The 21,799-nt window shown below is 46.2% G+C and overlaps 1 long non-coding RNA gene across 1 annotated transcript; it reads left to right on the top strand.

Annotated features, from left to right (window-relative positions):
* Positions 1 to 20: 20 nt before the first annotated feature.
* Positions 21 to 5,407, top strand: LOC123463572. Its single transcript, XR_006638988.1, has 3 exons — positions 21 to 133; positions 3,743 to 3,847; positions 5,117 to 5,407. It is a non-coding gene; the product is annotated as an uncharacterized LOC123463572 (long non-coding RNA).
* The last annotated feature ends 16,392 nt before the right edge of the window (positions 5,408 to 21,799 follow it).

The raw sequence follows: 21,799 nt of genomic DNA, 5'->3' as shown, positions 1-21,799 counted from the left end.
GGGTCGCGTGCTGGGCCCCGAGGCCGCGCCGGGAGGTGCGAGGCCCGAACAGAAGCGGGCGGGCTTGGTGGGAGAGGTAACGACAGGCATTCGCAACAGAAACTCAGCCTTGCAAGCAGTGTGTGCATTACCAGTGAGTTCTGAACATATTTTTAAATAACTTTTTAAAGTTGAGTATTTGCGCCCCGCACCGTGGCACATACCTTTAATCCCGGCACTCAGGAGGTAGGAGGACCACTTTGTTCGAAGCCAGCCTGGGATTACAGAGTAAATTCCAGGTCAGCCTACCTCAAAAAGAAAAAGTTTGAGGCTGGAGAAATGGCTTAGCAGTTAAGGTGCTTGCCTGCAAAGACAAAAGACCCAGGTTCAATTCCCCAGTATCTACATAAGCCAAATGCACAAGGTGATGCAGGTATCTGGAGTTTGTTTGCAGTTGCTGGAGGACCTGATGCGCCCATTTTCTCTTTCTCCCAAATAAAATTTTTAAAACAGTTAAGCATTTGAGGACAAAAATCATAGGGACTGTTCTTTCTGGGAAAGGTAGGGTATAGTTGCTCAACTGAAAGGAAGCTGATTCTGTGACAATTTGTTGCCTTGGACACCTGGGTCCCAAGTCTACCTCACATGTCTCCCAAGGGCCATAAGTAATTCCAGAGTTGAACAAAAGCAACTGTCTCAGAGCATTTTGGCCCTGGGAGAAAAAAACAGATTATTCCTGTGTTGGAATAATGTCAGGATGGAATATTTGTTACTGTACATTTCCCCCATACTCTGAAAAAAAAAAAACAACTATCAACTACATAGGCACACAAATGCACAGGAAATCAGATACAAGTGGACAACCAGGAAACCTGTGAGTCTTGCGAACTTGGACAAAGTGAGTTCTTTCTTGGGAACAGCCTCTGGCAGCTCTCTCACCTACCAGGCCTGTGGGATGGTCTCCAGGAGACTGTACTCCTGTCTCTTGCCACATGCCTCCTGGCACCAGGTGGCTGGTGAGCCTGTTCAGCAGGGAAGGCTGGCACCCCAGGAGCCAAGCTGCAGGTAGTTGGTAATCACCTGACCCAGCCAGGCTGCCCTCCACATTTATCTACAGAAGCAGACCCTGTAATCCCACAGCTTAAAAATGTCTTTGAAATCACAGATAAAACACTCCAAGTGTTTAGAACTTATATAACCAGACAAAACGATTTGTTTTCTTTCTTTCTTTTTTTTTTTTCTTGATACAATTTCACTGGCCCAGGCTGGCCTCAAACTCCTGATCCTTCTGCCTCCATTTCTCAAGTGATGGGATGACATGGATGCACCACTATGCCCAGCCAAAAAGATGCTATTTATTTTAGAGAGAGAGGGAGAGAATGGACACACCAGTGACTCCAGGCCATTGCAAACGACCTCTAGAGCATGCACCATCTGTGCATCTGGCGTACATGGGTCCAAGGGAACCAAACCTGATCCTTTGGCTTTGCAGGCAAACGCCTTAACCACGAAGCCATATCTCTATCCCAAAAACGACTTTTTTTTCAAATTGTAGATGCTGAATTCTCTAATGATGTAGCCAATGTGCTTATGTCCACTTTAAAACCGAATTCTCAACACCTATAGACAGGTACTTGAAACTTTCCAGCTAGATTTCCCTTGCTATTATCAATACTACTTCCTCTAGCTGAAGCCAGAGAGGTCTTTGGTTCTTGTGAACATTGAGAATCAAATGCTCCAGTGGTAACCCAGAAAGCATCTACAAGTAACTGACTTGGTGTTACCTAAGGCTGTTTAGTTAGCCTTTCTCCCAACTTCAGATTTTACAGAAAGGTGGGGAAGAAAGAATGGCTCTTAGAGAATAGGGTGTCGAACGAGGTAGTTGGAGACTCGGACATCTGCTTTTGCTTCTTCGTAATTGGGGCTAATCCTCAAAGACTCTGCCCAGGATATGGGAGAGGACTCCTCAGGGCAAGGAATTGGTGCCAGCAGTTTATACAGGCAGGGCCTGAATCCCCAGTGTTCTGGAAGGCCATGAGAGGTCCTGTCGCCATCTGTAGTTCCATGCGATGAGGGCTCCCATTCCACTGTGAGGACCATACCGCCCACCTGAGATCCGATCCTACCAGCCTCTGCACAAAGGGCTCTGATGTGGTGTGCAGCTGATTAAACGATTGTAGATGTCCTTGGAAGCACTGTGTGGAAGAATTTTAAACAGCTTCTCCTTTTTAATATGCACTTCCTCTTCGGTTTTAATTATTTTGTTCCTACATTTTCCCTTTCAATTTACTAAAATCTAGAAATGTAATTAGAGCAGAGGCCAGGCTCTGAGAAAGCTGCCAGGATTTCTACAGCATGATTAAATATACCAGGCATCCCTTTAGTGTGGGACTGAAAAATAAGATTCTCATTATTATCTTTCCCTTATCCAGGAAAGAATCGGTACCACGTACAGATACGGATTTATTGAAAATGCAGCTCTAATTAAAAACTCACCCAGCCTCTTGACGAGGTTTGGGGAAAAAAGGGTGCAGTTATTTAATTATTTCTTCCATTTAATGTTTTGTTGTTGTAACCACAACAAGCAAGAAGCCCTCCTCGCTCCTCTCCTCAAAATAAAATTTTTCTCTCCTCATGAGAGACTTAATGAGGCTTTTATCTATGCAACAACAATCAAGTTTACAATGGCACCAATTCAATTCACTGCTTCTTGTGATGGTAGGAATCATGCAGAACTCATTTTCTTAATCCAAAACACAAATGACAAAATGTTCATTGGCTGTCATGAGCCAGGTCTGGGAAGGAATCTGTCCCCAAAGACCCAGAGATGTCTGGTATTTATTCTGCCAACAAAATCATGGGCTCCATTTTACAGTCCCATATGCAAAGGCATGGTTTCTCTAAATCATTCAAGAGACAGGTGGGACTGAATAAAAGATAATCACAAACTCCTGTTTTGGTTAACCCTTAGGAAGATCAGTCTTTAGTTGGTCAGTCCATGATCAGCTTTGAATTGCCTCCCTGGGCCCTAATGCTGCCATGATAGAGCCCTTGTGGATACTGGACATGTATGTAGAGGACAACCATAGGGACTTAATCCTGTGTGCTAAAGATATACAGCCTAAAGGAGAAGAGATAGATGACACACCAACACACAATGAAAAGAAAAAAAAAAACAACACTGTTCTGGTGCCATGATGAGGGTGAGTGAAAATTGACAATGAAGGACTGGAGAAAAGGCTTGGCAGTTGTTTACAAAGCCTGCCATCCTGGGGTTCAATTCTCCAGTACCCACATAGTCAGAGGCACAAAGAGGTACATATGTCTGGACTTCATTCACAGCACAAGAGGTCCTGGTGTGTACATACTATCTCCTCATAAATAAATATTTTTCTATCTTATTTGTTTATTTAAGAAAGAATGGGCATGCCAAGGCCTCTAGCCACTGCAAATGGGCTTCAGACACATGCACCACCTAGTGCATCTGGCTTTACGTGGGCCCTGGGGAATTGAACCTGGGTCCTTTAGCTTTGTAGGCAAGCACCTTAACCACTAAGCCATCTCTCCAGCCCAAATACTTTCCTTTGTTTTTGCATGTGGGTAGTTTGCCTGATAATGGTGTGTGGTGTGTGTGTGTACATGGATGTGCGATACAGTGTCCTGTGCACTTGCCTGTGACACCCCATAGGCTCACATGCAGTGGGCAGAGGAAAACCTTGGGTGTCCCCCTCCACCACTCACCCACTTTTTTTCCCCCCTTCAGATGGAGTCTTGTACTGATTCTGGAGCTTGCTGTTCATAAGCCCCTGTGATTCTCCCATCTCTGCTCCCCACAGGACTGGGGTGACACAGGACTGAGGTGACACATGTAAGTGGCCATACCCAGCTGTTTGTGTGGGTTCTAGAGACTCGAACTTGGGCAGTCTCGGGTCCCCTCGGACATACATGTTTGTGCAAGAAGTACACTTAACCTCTGAGTCATCTCTGTAAGACAAGAAACTTTATTGTTTACATTTCATAGTGAGGCAATAGTTTAATGAATGAGCAGGCTTCTTGTTGAAGACTACAGTTCAAGCCCAGCATTAACATGTACTATAATATAAACATGGCTAAACCTGTCTGAGTCTGTTTTCCCACTGGAAGCATGGGGAAAATAATGTCCACCTTCTCATATTGTGAGAGTGAACTGAATAATATTTGAATGTAGACCGGTCTCTGGGATGAGTAGAACCTCTTATGTATGCGTGTGCCATTGCACATGGATTTGGTGAGTAAGTGGTCTTTAATCCCCACTCTCATTTGTACACTATGCTTACTTGTCTCTGAGTCCCCCCCCCCCTTTTTTTTTCAAATTTCTAGGCAGCATGTAATCAAGGAAACCAAACAGATTTCTTAACCATTAACCCTATCTGTTGCCAGCTGTGGCTCCTGAACAAACTCTTCAGCTGTAGAGCCAATTCCTTTGCACTCCAGCCAGGGTACCTGGTTGTAAGCCTGTGCCAACTCTGGTTCTATCCACCCAAACTGAAGTTCACTTAGAAAATACTGTGCTGCTAACTTCCAGAGTTTTTTTTTAATATTTTATTTTTATTTATTTGACAGAGAAAGAGAGAGAGTGAGAGAATGGGCGTGCCAGGGCCTCCAGCCACTTGCAAACAAACTCCAGAAGCGAGCACTCCCTTGTGCATCTGGCTAATGTGGGGTCCTGGGGAATCGAACCTGGGTCCTTTGGCTTTGCAGGCAAACGCCTTAACTATTAAGCCATCCCTCCAGCCCACTTCCAGAATTTTTGTTGTTGTTTATTCAAGATAGGATGTCACTCTAGCCCAGGCTGACCTGGAATTCACTGTATAGCCTCAGGTTGGCCTCAAACTCATAGCGATCCTCCTACCCCTGCCTCCCAGAGTGCTGAGGCTAAAGATGTGCACCACCACACCAGGCTGACTTTTGGAACTGATCTAAGACAAAGAACCCAACCTGGAAATTCAACTGGAAACAAGAGCTGATGGGAAAAGAGCAACACCCTTCCTTAGCCAGTCTGGAGAGGAGGGTCAGCCTCTGGCCACTAAGGGCCAGCATGACTCATGACCACCCCTGAAAAGGATGTCTAACCTTCCCTCCATTTTTGTGTCTCAAGCTGCAAACCCTGAACCCCACGCAGAAGCACCAAGCTGACCAGTCGTAGGCTACACGGAGAGCCTTGAGCACCATGAGGAGCCTGGAAGAAAGTGGCATATGTGGTATGGTGTGTAGCGTTCCTGTTCGTCGACAGTCTCTGCAGCAGGGGACTGGCCCCAAACAGGAAGCAGGTCAGATGCTGGACCACCCATTTCTTCCATCTCTGGTGAAACAGACCTTTGTCTTAGGGTAATACACAGCACTGAATGATATATTTATTCAAAAGCACTTGGCATATAAAAGGCATTCTGTCATTTTACTTCCCTCTTTAATAAAACAAAAGGTTTAGAGTGATGTACTTACCTGAGTATTTGACTTCAATAAGCTTATAGATATTGAAGTCCTGAATTTTTAACCTGAGAAAATGGCTGGGAAACATGATATCTGAAGGGTAGAGCCTCCCACAAAGTGAGGGAGCAGAGGAATGGCAAATTTGAATCCCAACTTCCCCCCCTCACAAGGTAGGGTCTCACTCTAGCCCAGGCTGGCCTGGAATTCACTATGAAGATTCAGGGTGGCCTCAAACTCATGGCGATCCTCCTACCACTGCCTCCCAAGTGCTGGGATTAAAGCCGTGCACCACCATGCCTAATTGAATCCCAGTTTTTGATATTTGTGTCTTGAACTGACCATACAATTCATTTCATTCATCTTTAAAATGGGACATGGTGGTTCACATCTGGTTGAGACAGGAGGCTCTTCAGCTCCAGGGAAGCCTGGGCTACAGAGTGAGTTTCTGTCTCAAATAATTACGTAAAGGCTAGAGAGCCAGTAAAATGCTTGCTATGCAAGCATGACAACCTGAACTTGAGTCCCCAGGACCCACATAAAGCCAATGTGCTCGCACTTTCTGTAATCTCAGTGTGCCTGTGGTAGGGTGGAAGGCTAAAACAAGAGACTCCTCAAAAGTTCGCGGGCCAGCAAGCCAGGTGTACACAGAGGCAAACGAGACCTTGCCTCAAACAAGGCAGAAGGCGGGGACTGACACCCGAGGTTGTCCTCTAATTTTTACACGTGCATCCTGGCGAACACACCCATACTCTCACACATACACAGAAAAATTACAAATCTCAGAAGCCACTTGCTTGAAAAACCTGATGGCTGAGTTCAGTTCTTCAGTACCCACATAAAGCCAGATGCACAAAGTGGTGCATGGGTCTGGAGTTTGTTTGCATGGCAAGAGACCCTGGTGCACCCATTCTAAAAATAAAGTCTAGGGCTGGAGAGATGGCTTTGAGGTTAAGGTGCTTGCCTGCAAAGTCAAAGGACCTTGGTTCAATGCCACAGGACCCACATTAGCCAGATAAACAAGGTGGCACATGCATGTGGAGTTCATCTGTAGTGGCTGGAAGCCCTTGGCGTGCCCATTCTCTTTCTCTCTCCTTCTCTCTCTCCTTCTCTCTCTTTCCCTCTCTCATATAAATAAATAAAAATAAAAAAGTACTGAGAAAATAAAGTCTAAGCCAGGCATGGTGGCACATGCCTTTAATCCCGGCACTCAGGAGGCAGAGGTAGGAGGATCACTATGAGTTCAAAGCCACCCTGAGACTATAGAGTGAATTCTAGGTCAGCCTTGGCTAGAGTGAGACTCTACCTCAAAAAAACAAAAACAAGCCAGGCATGGTGGTACACACCTTTAATCCCAGCACTCGTGAGGCAGAGGTAGGAGGATTGCCATGAGTTCAAGACCACCCTGAGACTACATAGTGAATTCCAGAGCACCCTGGGCTAGTGTGAGACCCTACCTCGTTAAAAATCTAAAAAAATTAAAAATAAAGTCTAGGGCTGGAGAGATGGTTTAGCTGTTAAACTCTTGCCTGTGAAGCCTAAGGACCCTGATTCAAGGCTTGATTCCCCAGGACCCACGTTAGCCAGATGCACAAGTGTCTGGAGTTCATTTGCAGTGGCTGGAAGCCCTGGCACACCCATTCTCTCTCTCTCTTTCCCTCTTTCTCTCTCTCTGTCACTCTCTCAAATTAATAAATAAAATAAACAACAAAAATAAAGTGTAAAGTTTATGTAAATTCATCACTTCAAAACAAGTGAGGCTTGATAGACAACTGACTATATCCACTATTAGTTGTTTCTCTCTCTTTCTCTCTCTTTTTGGTCCTGTTTGTTCCGAAGAGAATTGATTTGCCACCTGTTGGCATTTGCCCAAAACTAACATTTACCTAAATACAAGTAATTAGCAAAAAAAAAAAAAAAAATTCTTGCCTCAACTCAAAAGAATTACTTTGGATTTTACAATTTTAGATCATCCTTGCCATGGCTCTACTTTATCAAGGTGAATTGATTTCAATTGAAAGTTTACTTTACCTTAGAATCCTATTTAAAAAAAAAGAATTTAATCTAAAATTCAATTACGGAAGCTCTGTGCCAAAGTGAAAAGTCAACTAGCACTTACTGAATGCTCCCCGGGTACAGAGCTCTACCAAGGTACTACAGGATGAGTCAAAAGAAATGGGAAGGAAGATTGTCCCTATTCACAGACCATTCAGTCCAGAATGAAAGCGTTTTATATCTGGAAGGGACCTCAGAGGTTCTGTAACCCAGTGGCTTTCAAATGATGCTCGCTTCTCAAGCTCTGGGCTTCTGAAGATTTGCCCAGAGGCTCCAAGGAAAGTGAGAACCAGTGGGGATGGGGCAGGCCAAACCAAACTGACCCGGCATAAATAAATAAGACATGTTTTTCAGAAAGTATCTTGAATCCATCTGTTCTCTCTAATTCAAGTTCTGGCTATCATTCTTTTTTGCTTGGACCTAGAAGAGGGTCCTAGTGAATCTTCCTGATCTTGTTTTGTTTTAAGACAGAGGCTCACTTTGTAGCTCAGGCTGGCCTTGAAATAATGGGGATCCCCCTGCCTCAACCTCCCAAGTGCTGGGATCACGCGCACTGAGCCCCCATGCCCAGCCTTCCTCTTGATCTTTGCATGTCCCTAGATGCATTTTTCACTTAGCAGTCAGAGTAATCGGATAAAAATGAAAGACCTTGTAACCCCAATTAAAACCTCTGAAAGGGGGCTGGAGAGATGGCTCAGTGGTTAAAAAGTCTTGGCTGGAGAGATGGCTTAGCGGTTAAGTGCTTGCCTGTGAAGCCTAAGGACCCCGGTTCGAGGCTCGGTTCCCCAGATCCCACGTTAGCCAGATGCACAAGGGGGCGCACGCGTCTGGAGTTCGTTTGCAGAGGCTGGAAGCCCTGGCGCGCCCATTCTCTCTCTCCCCCTCTATCTGTCTTTCTCTCTGTGTCTGTCGCTCTCAAATAAATAAATAAAAATTTAAAAAAAAAGTCTTACCTGCAAAGCCTAAGGACCCTGGTTTGATTCTCCAGTACCCATGTACACCAGATGCACAGTTTGCAGCAGCTGAAGGCCCTGGTGCACCCTCTCTCTCTCTCTCTCTCCCCCTTCTCTCTTTCAAATACATAAATATTAAAAAAAAAAAAAAAACTCTGAAAGGGCCAGGCATGGTGGTGAATGCTGGCACTTGAGAGGTGGAGGCAGGAGGATCAGGAATTTAAGGTCATCCTTGGGCTACTTAGCATGTTCAAAGCCAGCCAGGGCTACATGTGACTTTGTCTCAAAAAAAAGGCAGGTGAAAAGCTGGGCGTGGTGGTGCACACCTTTAATCCCAGCACTCGGGAGGCAGAGGTAGGAGGATCGCTGTGAGTTCGAGGCCACCCTGAGACTACATAGTGAATTCCAGTTCAGCCTGGGCTAGAGTGAAACCCCACCTTGAATAGAGAAAAAGAAGGGAGGGAGGGAAGCAGGAAAATAACTCAGTCAATAAAGTGTTTGCCTTGCATGCATGAGGACCTGAATCTGATCCCCAGATCTCAAGTTTAAAATAAATAAATAAATAAATAAATACATAAGCCCAGGCTTCGTGGCGCACTTGTAATCCCAGCCCTGGGCAAGAAGAACTAGATGGAGCCCTTGCTGGCCATCCAGTCTGGCCTACGTGGTAAATTCCAAGCCAGTGAATGATCCTGTCTCAAAAAAGGTGAACAGTGCCTGAAAAAGTGATATCCAAACTTGTCCTCTGGCTTCAACACACCATTCACATACACCAAAACGAAACCTTTTGAGTAGCAATTGTACCAAGAATAAAATCCGAGCTTTGGATCAACAACTGCAGAAACTTAGCTTCAAGTTCAGTCAAGATTTTGGGACCTGTTCTCCCTCCAGCCATGTTGACCATCTGTCTATTCCTAGAATATCGAGCCCTTTGCCTACAAAACCCTTTCCAGTTGCTGCTCCTTCCGCCTGGATCACCTTCCCCTCATTCACAGGCGTGGCTCTGCGTCTTCTTTCAGGTCTCACCTTAAGTCTTCCATTCCGAGAGACCCTCCCAACATGTACAGCAATTTATAAGGAGTCTCCCCTACTAACTTGTCAGCTCCCTCACGCAGGGGCGTGTCTGTTTTATTCTTCATTAAATCTTGGTGTCCAGCACAACGGTGACACATGGACAAAAGGTGCTTGGAACATACTTAATTAGATGAATAAATGGGTACCACAACCTTGTCTGGAATGTCAGAGAAGACTTTGATGAAAGTTGGAAGCATACGTGGAAGGCTGGTAGGCAAGCGGGTGGAGAAGAGAGATGGGGAAAAACAAAACACCAGTCCAGCCAGGTGTGGTGGCACATGACTTTAATCCCAGCACTTGGGAGGCTGATGTAGGAGTTCAAGGCCAGCCTGGGACTACACAGTGAATTTCAGGTCAGCCTGGGCTACAGTGAGACTCTTATCTTGAAAGAAAACCAGTCCAGACACAAATTCAAAGTCCAGAGATGACAAAAGGGTGAGTCAGAGGACTGTATGAGATGCTTGTCCCAGGAGGCAAAGCACAGGGACAGCAGGAAGGAAGGAATTCCCCAAAGGTAAATCAAGATACTCTTTAGTTGTTTTCTTTTTCAAGGTAGGGTTTCACTTTAGCCCAGGCTGACCTGGAATTCACTATGTAGTCTCAGGGTGGCCTTGAACTCATGGAGATCCTCCTACCTCTGCCTCCCAAATGCTGGGATTAAAGGCGTGCACCACCATGTCCATCACTCAAGATACTCCTGTTGGGAAAGGGAGGAAATGAAGCTTGGAGGCCAGCCCCAGAAGACCATTAATCTTGCACTCCCCCCACTCCCCACCCACACACACTGTTGGCTTTTCTTGGAAGCAAACAAGTACCTTTAACCACTGAGCCATCTCTCCAACCCAGTGTTGGCCTTTGTTGAATTCATTCATTTCCTCTCCTCACCACACTGTCTTTACTTACCTAGAGATGCCTCACTCTCTGCCACTCCACTGCCATCTATCTGCTTAAAGAATATACCCAGGCTGCATTTTCTCTGCCCTAGACTTGCCCAAACTATCTCTTAGACACCTGATAACCAGTAGATCTGAACCCTGCTTCTTGAAGCAGCTCTGTCTCACAAACAGCACAAGCCTGGGGACCAAGAAGCATCCTGGACTCTTCCAGCTCACATCCAATGCATCAGCAAGTTCTGACAGGTCATTCTTGACTCATCTCTCAGCCCTACCCAATTCTTCCCTGGATCACAAAAGCCTGCTCTCTGGCCACCCAGCCCTCTCCATTTGTTTATTCTGCAGCCAGAATGAGCATTTTCATTTTACTTTTTTTTTTTTGGTTTTTCGAGGTAGGGTCTCACTCTAGGTCAGGCTGACCTGGAATTCACTCTGTACTCTCAGAGTGGTTCAGGGTGGCCCTGAATTCACAGTGATCCTCCTACCTCTGCCTCCCAAGTGCTGGGATTAAAGGCATGCACCACCACGCCCAGCTCTCATTTTACATTTAAAAAAATTTTTTTAATTTTTTTAGGTTTTGCAAGGTAGGGTCTCACTCTGGCCCAGGCTGACCTGGAATTCACTATGTAGTCTCAGGGTGGCCTCAAACTCATGGCAATCCTCCTACCTCTGCCTCCCAAGTGCTGGGATTAAAGGTGTGTGCCACCACACCCGGCTATATTTTACATTTTTTGAGAGAGTGTGTGATGGGTACACCAGGGCCTCTTCTGCTACAAATGAACTCCAGATGCCTGTGTCACCTTATGCATCTGGCTTTATGTGAATACTGGGAAATCAAACCCAGGCTGTTAGGCTTTTTAAGCAAGCATGTTTAACCACTGAGCCATCTCCCCAGCCCCAGAGTGAGCATTTTAAATGCCGATCTGATCCAATCACATGTTTGCATGCAACACTTCAATGGCTCCTTGCTACCCTCGGGGAAATACAGAACACATTTCTTCACAGAGAAGAAAGTCTCTTGTGCCTTTGTCTCCAGGCTCTTCCTCCCCTTAGCAATGGGGTTCGAGGTCATAAACAGACCTGCTGCAGTTCCCTGAGTAGATTAGGTTCTGACTTTTGGCACATACTGTCCCTCATCCTAGAAGTCTGCTTTACCCCTTTCCCTGTGCTTAACCCAGCTGAGCCTTATTTATTCTTTGCTGATTGTCGGGTTTCTTCATTGAGCCAGCTGTTCCTTCAGAAAGGTGCCAGTCCCGAGCTAGCTCTTCCCACGCTTCTCCCCTGCACTCTCACCCTGTGCCACACTTGACTGATTCCTTCCCCACTTTCCCTCTCGAAACAGAATATGCTCCCTGGAGCAGAGATCTTCTTTTTCTTTTTTCTCTCTCATGGCTCTTAAGACCAAGCAACATTCCTAGCATATAACAGCTCTTCAGGTAGATGTGTGTGGAATGAATATGTGAATAAATGAGTGAGTAAGATACACATTCCTTTCAAGAAGCCGGTTCCTGGAGTTTGGGACACAGAAGCTTCCATTAGCTTCCTCTTCCTGCCTCCATTGTTTGGCCACAAGCTGGTTATGAGAACCGGGAACACAAGTCCAAAAGGCTCCTTGACTCAGACCCTCTGCTGGGAGCCAGGCTTCCCTTAAAAGGCCACCTTATCGGGAAGTGCCTGTGATGGCATTATGAGGTCTATTTTTATCTGTGTTGGAAAGCCTCAACGTTAATTCCCAAGCCAAAGACATTAAACTCGGGAACGTAGATGAGCAAGGAAACATCTTGGTGCTGCCTTGAGTCACAGCTTTGTTTTCTGTGGAAGGCCTGGGATCCTCCCTCACGTCACTGGCCCTTGTTTTCAAAGATTGCCTGACTAAAAAGCTTTTGATCTCACCTAAGTTAAAACTAGGTCTGGCAGCCCTTAATGGCCTATGCCACAGCGTCGTCTTCTCCAAGTTTCTCTTAGCTCTGCTGGGACCCTCAAAGCCAGAACACAGAGTGGATTGCCTAACAGCTCCTGGTTTATGTCAACTGGCTTCCAAGCCCCACCCCCAAGTGGAGGATAATTGTGGATGATGGAGAGAAGGAGACAGAGTGGCCAGAGGGAAGGGCTCCCAACCGGCCTGGCCAGTGGGGTAACTGGGCAGAAGCTGCAGAAACAAGGAGAGGAATTCGTCCCAAGGGAAGTATTTACCCTGTACACCCCAGTGCTGGAGAGCGAGAGGACAGGAGAAGCAAGGAGACCGACCGGGAGACTGGCCTCTGGAAGGGAGCAGCAGGGATGGAAGAGGCTGCAGGGAGCTTGTGCACAAGGGAAGGAGAGAATGAAGCATTGGAGTAAGTGGGTCAGAGTCAGGTGGTGGCCCCAGAGAGTCATTCCCTTGGTATGACTAGAAATCCAGATGTATGGACTAGAAGTGAGAGCTAGGCCCAGGTGTAGTGGCACATGGCTGTGATCTCATGACTTCTGAGTCAGGCTGCTATAGAGTGACACCCTATCTCAAAAAAAAAAAAAAAAAATTTTTTAAGCCTGCGTTAGGGTGAGACCCTACCTTGCAAACAACAAAAGACCAGGCCTGATGGCCACACCTTTGATCCTGGCACTCAAGAGGCAGAGGTAGGAGTATCACTGTGCTTTTAAGGCCAGCCTGAGACTTCATAGTGAATTCCAGGTCAGCCTTGGCTAGAGCGAGACCCTACCTCGAAAAACAAATAGAAACCAGGTATGGTGGCCTATGCCAGTAATCCCAGCCAGCACATGAGACCTGGAGGCACGAGGGTGAGAAGTTCAGTGTTAACTGGGTGTGGTGGATCCAGCCACAATCCTAGCATTTAGGGGGCTGAGGTAGGAGGATTACTAGGAGCTTGAGGCCAGCCTCAGGCAACAGACTGAGTTCCAGGTCAGCCTGGGCAAGAGGGGGCAGAAAGAGAGAAATACAATGGAGGAGAAAGAAAAACACCATTGAGAAGCTGGAAGGTTAGGGAGTGTTCTCACTTCCAGATTCAAAACACTGACTTAGAGTGGGGTATAATGGCATGGGCCTGTGAATCCTCATACTTGAGAGTTTGGGGCCAATCCGAGCTACACAGCCAGGCTGTATGTCAGTATGCCTGCTCCTAAGAATTCAGAAAGACAGGTTCTATCAAAGGGGGCTAGAACCCAGAGGGCTCAAGCCACATTAATTGTCCTTTCAGCAAAAGCCTCTCCAATTCAAAACCTATTCTTCCATCCCCAGGTCCACAGCTCAGAACCATGGGCCCCTGGAGCACCCCTACTTTGTTGGTCACTCTGGTTTTTTTTTTTGTTTTTTTGTTTTGTTTTTTTGTTTTTTCTTTTTCAAGGTAAGGTCTCACTCTAGCCCAGGCTGACCTGGAATTCACTATGGAGTCTCAGGGTGGCCTTGAACTCACGGCGATCCTCCTACCTCTGCCTCCCGAGTGCTGGGATTAAAGGTGTGCGCCACCACGCCTGGCTTGTTGGTCACTCTAGAACAAGGACCAGACCAAAAGCTTGGACTCTGGACATACCACCATAGCTTACCTTCGAGACTGCTTGCTGGATCATCTAGCTACAAAGCTTCCCACGGGCCACAGGTTAGGTTTCTGGGCTGGGTTGGGGAGGAGCCATCTTTCCAGACACTTCTCATCCGAGAGAGCAGTGTGGTTTAGAAATATCCATACTTTTAATCCCAGCACTGGGGAGGCAGAAGCTAGAGGATCGCTGTGAGTTCAAGGCCAGCCTGAGACTCCATAGTGAATTCCAGGTCAGCCTGGGCTAGAGCGAGACCCTACCTCAGAAAGCAAAATCAACAACAACAAAAAAGAATTAAATTCCCATAGTGTAGCCTAGAGAGTGAGCCCAGCCTAGTGAGTTAGTGAGGCTGCCCAGTACCTTCTCTGTTTTACCACATTAAGAAAGATTTCCAAGGGCTGGGGAAATGGCTTAGGGGTTAAGGCATTTGCCTGTGAAGCCTAAGGACCCTGGTTTGATTCCCCAGGACCCACATAAGCCAGATGCACAAGGGGGCACATGTATCTGGAATTTGTTTGCAGTGGCTGGAGGCCCTGGCGCACCCATTCTCTCTTTCTCTCTGCCTCTTCCTCTGTCTCTCAAATAAATAATTTTTTTTTAAAGAAAGATTTCCAAGATATTTCAGGGCCAAGATGGAGGCTCTGCTTCCTGCTCGGGTAAAACATTCTTTCTAAGCTTTAGATGTCTATTTTTTAAAGGCATGCCCTTCTTCACTGGGGCAGTGAGAATGCATGTGGGTGTGAGGCAGCGTCCCCTTGGGATGAAAAGGACAGCACAGCCTTCCAGAAAAGCAACAAGACCACTCTGAGGTCAAGTGCCTGCTCTGTTTTTGGGCACCACAATGAGGAGTATAAACCACCCCCATCCTTCTCTTTAACTTGGAGTTTTGATCACTCTTAAGTCTTCTCCCCCAACGCAGGGTAAAGTACCATTTTGATGATCTCATTTTGGACAAGTGAGAAGAGAAAGCTTTTTCACTCTGACCCACATGACTGCTTACTATGCAGGGGGCACTCTGGTGTGTAGGCAGTGGGTGGCAGCAGCTGCCAGACACCTTCCCCCGAGGATGCATCAGTTGGTACCAAAAACCTCTCTAAGCTCTTTCTGATCTCTGTGCCAGCCGCTGCAGGACCTGGAAGGAAGCCAGTAAGTCCACCATGAGCCGTGCCTTCTCCGGCACCTGCTCCCATCCTCCAAGAAGAGGAAGGCTAACTTGCGAGCCCACTGAGGAAAGAGCTGATGGATCTTAGACACATTTCCCAGCTGTCACACCTGCTCACATGGGGACTCACACTTGTATGCACACACGCACACTCAGCAATAAATTCAGTGACAGGCTTTCCTGCTCCATCTGTCCCAAGCCCATAGCAATGGCAATAAGAACTTCCATCAACAAACTGCCATTCTCTGGCTCCTTCCCTTCTCTCTCCCTCCCTCCTTTCTCTCATAAACATGGTGGCACCAAGCCAAACCTGACCCGCAGGTAAAGAGGAGGCAACAGCCACTGCACTCTCCATTTGTCCCAGGTCACAGCCCACCTTGATTTCTTCACCTTCTTCTCATGACTTTTTTTTTTTACTTTTATTTTTATTTTATTTTATTTCCAAATCTTTTTTTTTTAAGGAAAGTAGATCTTTTTTTTTTTTTTTCTTATTTGAGAGCAACAGACACAGAGAGGAAGACAGATAGAGAAACAAACTCCAGACGCATGCGCCCCCTTGTGCATCTGGCTAACGTGGGACCTGGGGAACCGAGCCTTGAACCGGGGTCCTTAGGCTTCACAGGCAAGCGCTTAACCGCTAAGCCATCTCTCCAGCCCTATTTCCAAATTTTTATTAACAACTTCCATGATTATAAAAAATATCCCATGGTAATGCCCTCCCCCCCACTTTCCCCTTTGAAACTCCATTCTCCATCATATCACCTCCCCATCTCAATCAGTCTCTCTTTTATTTTGATGTCATGATCTTTTCCTCCTCTTATGATGGTCTTGTGCAGGCACTGTGAGGCCATGGATATCCAGGCCATTTTGTGTCTGGAGGGAGCATGTTGTATGGAGTCCTGCCCTTCCTTTGGCTCTTACATTCTTTCTGCCACCTCTTCCGCATTAGAACCTGAGCCTTGGGAGGTGTGATAGAGATATTGCAGTACTGAGCACTGCGGTCATTTCTTTCCATCACCATGATACCTTCTGAGTCTTCCCAAGGTCACTGCCATCTGAAAAGAGAAGATTCTCTGCCAAAAGTGAGAGTAGCATTAATATAAGGGTATGAACATTAAGAGATGTGCTTACTGGGCAGTTTGATAAGCATAGTATATACATTTAGCCAGACAACAGCAGACATTACACCCCTAGGGCTCATGACTACCCCTGTTTTAAGTTTGCAGTATCAGGGATGTATTCCCTCCCGTGGAGCGGGCCTCCAGTCCAATTAGAGGGCAGTTGGTTTCCACCATGATAGACGTGCCACTATTGCACCCGTTGGCTCATGTGGCCTGGCTGGCCAGATATAAGGCTTTCAGTGTCCACTGTTGAGTATCTTCACTGGTTATTTCTCTTTCTCCCATTGAACTGCATGCAGAATGGCTTCTTCCAGCTTTCTGGTAATGACTTATTTTTTTTTAATTTACTTACTATTTAGAGACAAGATCTCATCTATCCCAGGGTAGCCTGAAACTTGTTCTGTAGCAGAAGAAAACCTTGAGCTTTTAAAATTTGTATTTATTTATTACTGAGAAAGAGGGAGGAGGAGGAGAGAGAGAGAATGGGCACAGCAGGGCCTCTAGCCACTGCAAACAGACTTAAGACGCATGTGCCATCATGTGCATCTGCCTTACATGGGTTCTGGGAGTTGAACCTGGGTCTTTAGTCTTCGCAGACAAGTGGCTTAACCGCTAAGCCATCTCTCCAGCTCCAAACCTCGTACTTGTAATCCTCCTGTGTCCACTTCACGAGTGCTGAGAGTAGACGCATTGTACCACCATGCCTGGTTTATACAGTGCTGGGCATTGAACCCAGGGTTTCACTCTGGACTTTGCATGCTAGGCAGGCACTCTACCAACTGAACTACATCCTCAGCTCTTTTCCTAGCAATTTAAACTGGCTATTTCATTCATGCGTGTTCGCTGTAATGACTGTGCAGGTGTTAGGGTTTAGGACTCTTAACATGAAAGCCACCGGAGAGTCCCAGAGGGATCAGTCAACTCTATTTGAGGAAGATAGATCAGTAAATCCTTGAACAAAGTCCAAGTACTTTGTTATTTACTTGGGTATTTTTTGGTGCCCTCTCCCACCGCCCCCGCTGGGAATCAGGAAAGGGGCTCCAGGCAGATTTCCCCTTCCTGGTCTCTCCAGTGCATAGCGTAGTGCTGTGGTCTGTCTCAGTGCACACGGGTGCGGTGTGTTGAATGAATCGTTGCTAGAAGCACCAAGTGGAAAAGGAAATTCCAAGCAAAGGGAACTCCGGGTGGCACAAAAGCATGACAATAAATAGCATACAGGGAAACTGCAGATAGTTCATGGTGAATGGGAGTGCTGGGAGTGTGAGGTAGGTGGGTGGGCAGAGCAGGCTGGAAGTAGCAAGAGTTGACGAAGGGAAAACAGACTCCAGTCGGATCCTGAAGGGCTTTTTATGCTGCCTTGAGAAGGTAACCGCGGAACTTTGGAAGTGATTTTGGAGTGAGTGAAGTGACAGAACGAGTTCTCGATCCACAGAAATAGCTCTGGCAGGGTGGTAGGGTGAGAAGTGAGCTCTAAGGGGGGAGACAGAAGCAGCGAATAGAACCTCCAATTCACTGTGCCCTCACCTCCTTTTCCCTTCCTAAAGCCCCTGGAACTCGCCGGGGGATCGATTTTAGGAGAATAGTTCCCCCCGCTGGTGAAGTCTGGTACTGCATCTCTTCAGGCCATCAGGGAAATTACAAAATTTTGGCCCCGAGCAAAAGCACCTGGAAGCCTTGTGCACAGAGCTGCAACTTGTGATGAATGTGAGCGTGCCTTCTCTAGCGACCCATGAGAACATTTGGGATAATGACTAATGCTGCAAATAAGGTTGCCATATAAAGTACAGAACGCTGGCTAAAATTGAATCCAGGGATATACTTACTCTAAAAAAATCATGTGTTGTTTATCAGAAATTCAAATGTAACCAGGCGGCCTGTATGTTTATTTGTTAAACCTGGCAGCTTATATGGCCTGTGGTGGGCCTGGGAGAAAATGAGAAATGAAGCTGGATGTTGTATTGTGGTTGAGTATCTGTGTCCTCAGCTTTCTCACCCCATCTGCACACAGCCACTGAGGACATTCTTAGGTTTTGCAGCAGAGCCCAGCTCTTCTGTCCAATCTGGGAAATCGCTTTTGTCATTAATAATTTTTTAAATTTTATTTGCAGCTGGGCATGGTGGCGCACCCCTTTAATCCCAGCACTCAGGAGGCAGGGGTAGAGGGAATGCCACCCTGAAATTACATAGTGAGTTCTAGGTCAGCCAGGGCTAGAGCAAGACTCTACCTCGAAAAATCAAAAAAAAAAAAAAAAAAAAGATTTGCAACCAGAGGTTGGGGCGGGGGTGGGGGATGAGCATATACAAGAGCCTCCTGCCACTGCAGATGAACCTCAGGTGCCTGCACCACTTGATGCATCTGGCTTTCCTTGTGTACTGGGGAATCGAACCCAGGCCATCAAGCTTCAACTACTGAGGAAGTGCTTTTAACCAGTGTTTGCAGGCAAGTGTCTTAACCACTAAGCAATTTCTCCACTCCCAGGAAATCAATTTTAATTAAGCAATTCATATGACTAAGGTGGAGCCCATGTCTGGACCTCCTGAAACGAGATGTGGACCTGTTTGTTTTTAATTGTTGTGTATGAATGTTGTCTCACATGTGCCAGTGTGCGTGTGGAAATCAGAGGGCAACCTCAAGTGTCCGGAGCTTTCAGAATGCTCTAAATCATGGGTGGGGAGAAGCTCTCCTTGCTTCCTTCCGTCTTCGTTAGCATGCTTGTCTGATACTGTGGCTTCACTGGGTAGCATTGTGGGCTATAGTATCCACCTGCAAGGCTGGGGGTTGTTTGATTTTTCTGGTCCTGTGAGTTAAAGGCAGTAGGCAAGCATTTTATCACTGAGCCACTGTTTTGAGATAGTCCCACTAAACTGCCAGCATGGCCTTAAACTTGCCTGTCAAGTACCTAGGATTACCAACGTGAACCGTTGGGCTGGCTCAAACCACAAGTTGTAACACATGAACAATCAGTGACATGCCCTATAATGTGTGATCTGAGATTAACATTTTACTTTCCCATTTGTTTATTCATTCCATTTATGTATACATACAGTATCGAGGAATGAACCTAGAGCCTCGCACATGATGGGCAAGTGCTCTACCACTGAGTCGGGGGAGTGACATGTGAAGGGAGGTCAGAGGACAACCTCAAGTGCTCTGCTCACTGCTGCCCACACTGGGACAGCGGGCCGCAGCTTCCAGGCAGTCTCTTCTTTCTGTCTTGCATCTCACGACTGGAGTCTGGGAACACAGACGTGTACCATCATGTCTGGCTCTACAGGAGTTCTGAACTTACATCTTCACACTTGCATGGCGGGACATTATCCACTTAGCAGTCTCCTCAAACCCTCTGGTCCTCTTTTTATTAGTTGTTTGTTGTTTCAAGGGAGGGTCTCACTCTAGCCCAGACTGACCTAGACTCACTCTGTAGTCCTAGGCTGGCTTCAAACTCAGTGATCCTCCTACCTCTGCCTCCTGAGTGCCTGTTGTTTTTTCAGTATTTTTATTGTTATAAACCTGGGTCCTGAGATTTCACAGTTAAGTGCCTTAACTGCTGAGCCATCTTTCTAGCCCAAAAGTAACTTTTTTTTTTTTTTTTAAAGAATTCAAGCTGGAAGCTGGGTGTGGTGGCACATGCATTCAATCCTAGCACTCAGGAGGCAGAGGTAGGAGGTCACCCTGAGACTACATAGTTAATTCCAGGTCAGCTTGGGCCAGACTGAGACCCTACCTCAAAAAAAAAAAAAAAAAAGAATTCAGGCTGGAGACATGCAGTTAAAGCGCTTGCCTGCAAAGCCAAAGGACCTGGGTTCAATTTCCCAGGACAAATACACAGGGTGGCACATGCATCTAGAGTTCATTTGCAGTGGATGGAGGCCCTGGCATGTCTATTCTCTTTCTCTCTCCTTTCACTCTAATAAATTAAAAAAAAAAAAAAAGAATTCAAGTGGCTGAAGAGATGGCTCAGGGGTAAAGGCACTTACCTGTGAAGCCTAAGGACTCAGGTTCAATTCCCCAGGACCTACATAAGCCAGATGCCCAAGCATCTGGAGTTTGTTTGCAGTGGCTGGAGACGACCCAGCATTTTTTTTTTTTTTAAAAAAAACAGTGTAACTTGCCCAGTTTGGACTTAAACTCACTCTGTAGCCCAGGCAAGCATTGAGTTTGCAATCTTTCTGCCTCAGCCTTCCACGTAGCTGAAATTAGAGGTCTATGACACCAAGTCTGGCTACAGAATATATATAAAGTTTTCATGATCTTTATATATCTATTTGAGAGAAAGAGAGAGATGGAACTCCAGATACGTGTGCCACTTTGTACATCTGGCATTATGTGGGTCCTGGAGAACTGAACCTTGCAAGTGCCTTAACTGCTGAGCCATCTCTCCAGTCCCAGAATATAATATTTTATGTTGAACATCTTCTGCAATTAAAACTTTTTTTAATTTGGGGCAGGGGAGATGGCTTAGTGGTTAAGGCACTTGCCTACAAAGCCAAAGGACCTAGGTTTGATTCCTCAGGACCCACATAAGCCAGATGCACAAGGTAGCACATGCATCTGGAGTTCATTTGCAGTAGCTAGAGGCCCTGGTGCACCCATTCTCTCTCTCTCTCTCTCTCTCTCTCTCTCTCTCTCTCTGCTTTTCTCCTCTCTGTCAAATAAATTATAAACAATTTTTTTAAATTTTTAATTTGCCGGGCATGGTGAGACTAATGAATTCCAGGCCAGCCTGGGCTACAGCAAGAGAGCCTGGGCACCCTTAAGCCATCTCTCCAACGTTGATCCTAAAATTTTTGAACTAAAATGTCCTTTTCTAAACTATAAAGGTGCCCAGTATGGTGCCACACAACTATAATACTAGCACTCAAGAGGAAGAGGTATTAGTTCAAGGCTGGCATCAGCTATCGCCTGGATTATGAGACACTGTCTCTAACTAAAAAATAGAAATAAAGAAATAAACTATCATTTCGTAGTGTCCTCATTGTTTTAAAAAGGCCAGCATGGATTGGAGAGATGGTTTAGCAACTAAGGTGCTTGTCTACGAAGCCTAAGGACCCAGAATCAACTCCCCAATACTCGTGTAAGCCAGATGCACAGAGAGGCACATGTGCCTGGAGTTCATTTGCAGTGGCTGGAGGCCCTGGTATGCCCATTCTCTCTCCATCTGCCTCTTCCTCTCTTTCAATAAATGAATTAATAAATATTTAAAAAATGAAATCCAAATTTTAAAAAAAGGCCAGAAGATCTGTGCCAATCCCCCAGATTATTTGCATGTTTTATTGGGAATTTCCAGAAAATTCCAACAGCTGCAACTCACCAGCTTAGCTTGCTGTGGGTTAAAGCATTCCCTGAACTGATACTGGAAAATGAAACAGGTTGTTTCTGCCTCCCACAGACTTGTGAGACCTTCATCCATGTGCCTGTTCCAAATATGGGGAGGCTGCTTCTGGCCTCATCGCTCCCCAGGAATGTCAAGGAGAAAACAACGGCCGGACTAAAGAGCTTGGGGAAGGCACCAGCGCTATAAACATGTGAGCTCCACTCCCGAAGACATCTGGTGTGTTTTCAAT

Source organism: Jaculus jaculus, chromosome 9 (assembly GCF_020740685.1).
Source record: "Jaculus jaculus isolate mJacJac1 chromosome 9, mJacJac1.mat.Y.cur, whole genome shotgun sequence".
Taxonomy (NCBI): domain Eukaryota; kingdom Metazoa; phylum Chordata; class Mammalia; order Rodentia; family Dipodidae; genus Jaculus; species Jaculus jaculus.
Note: the sequence above shows the minus strand (reverse complement) of the source record. Positions and strands in the feature narration are given on the sequence as shown.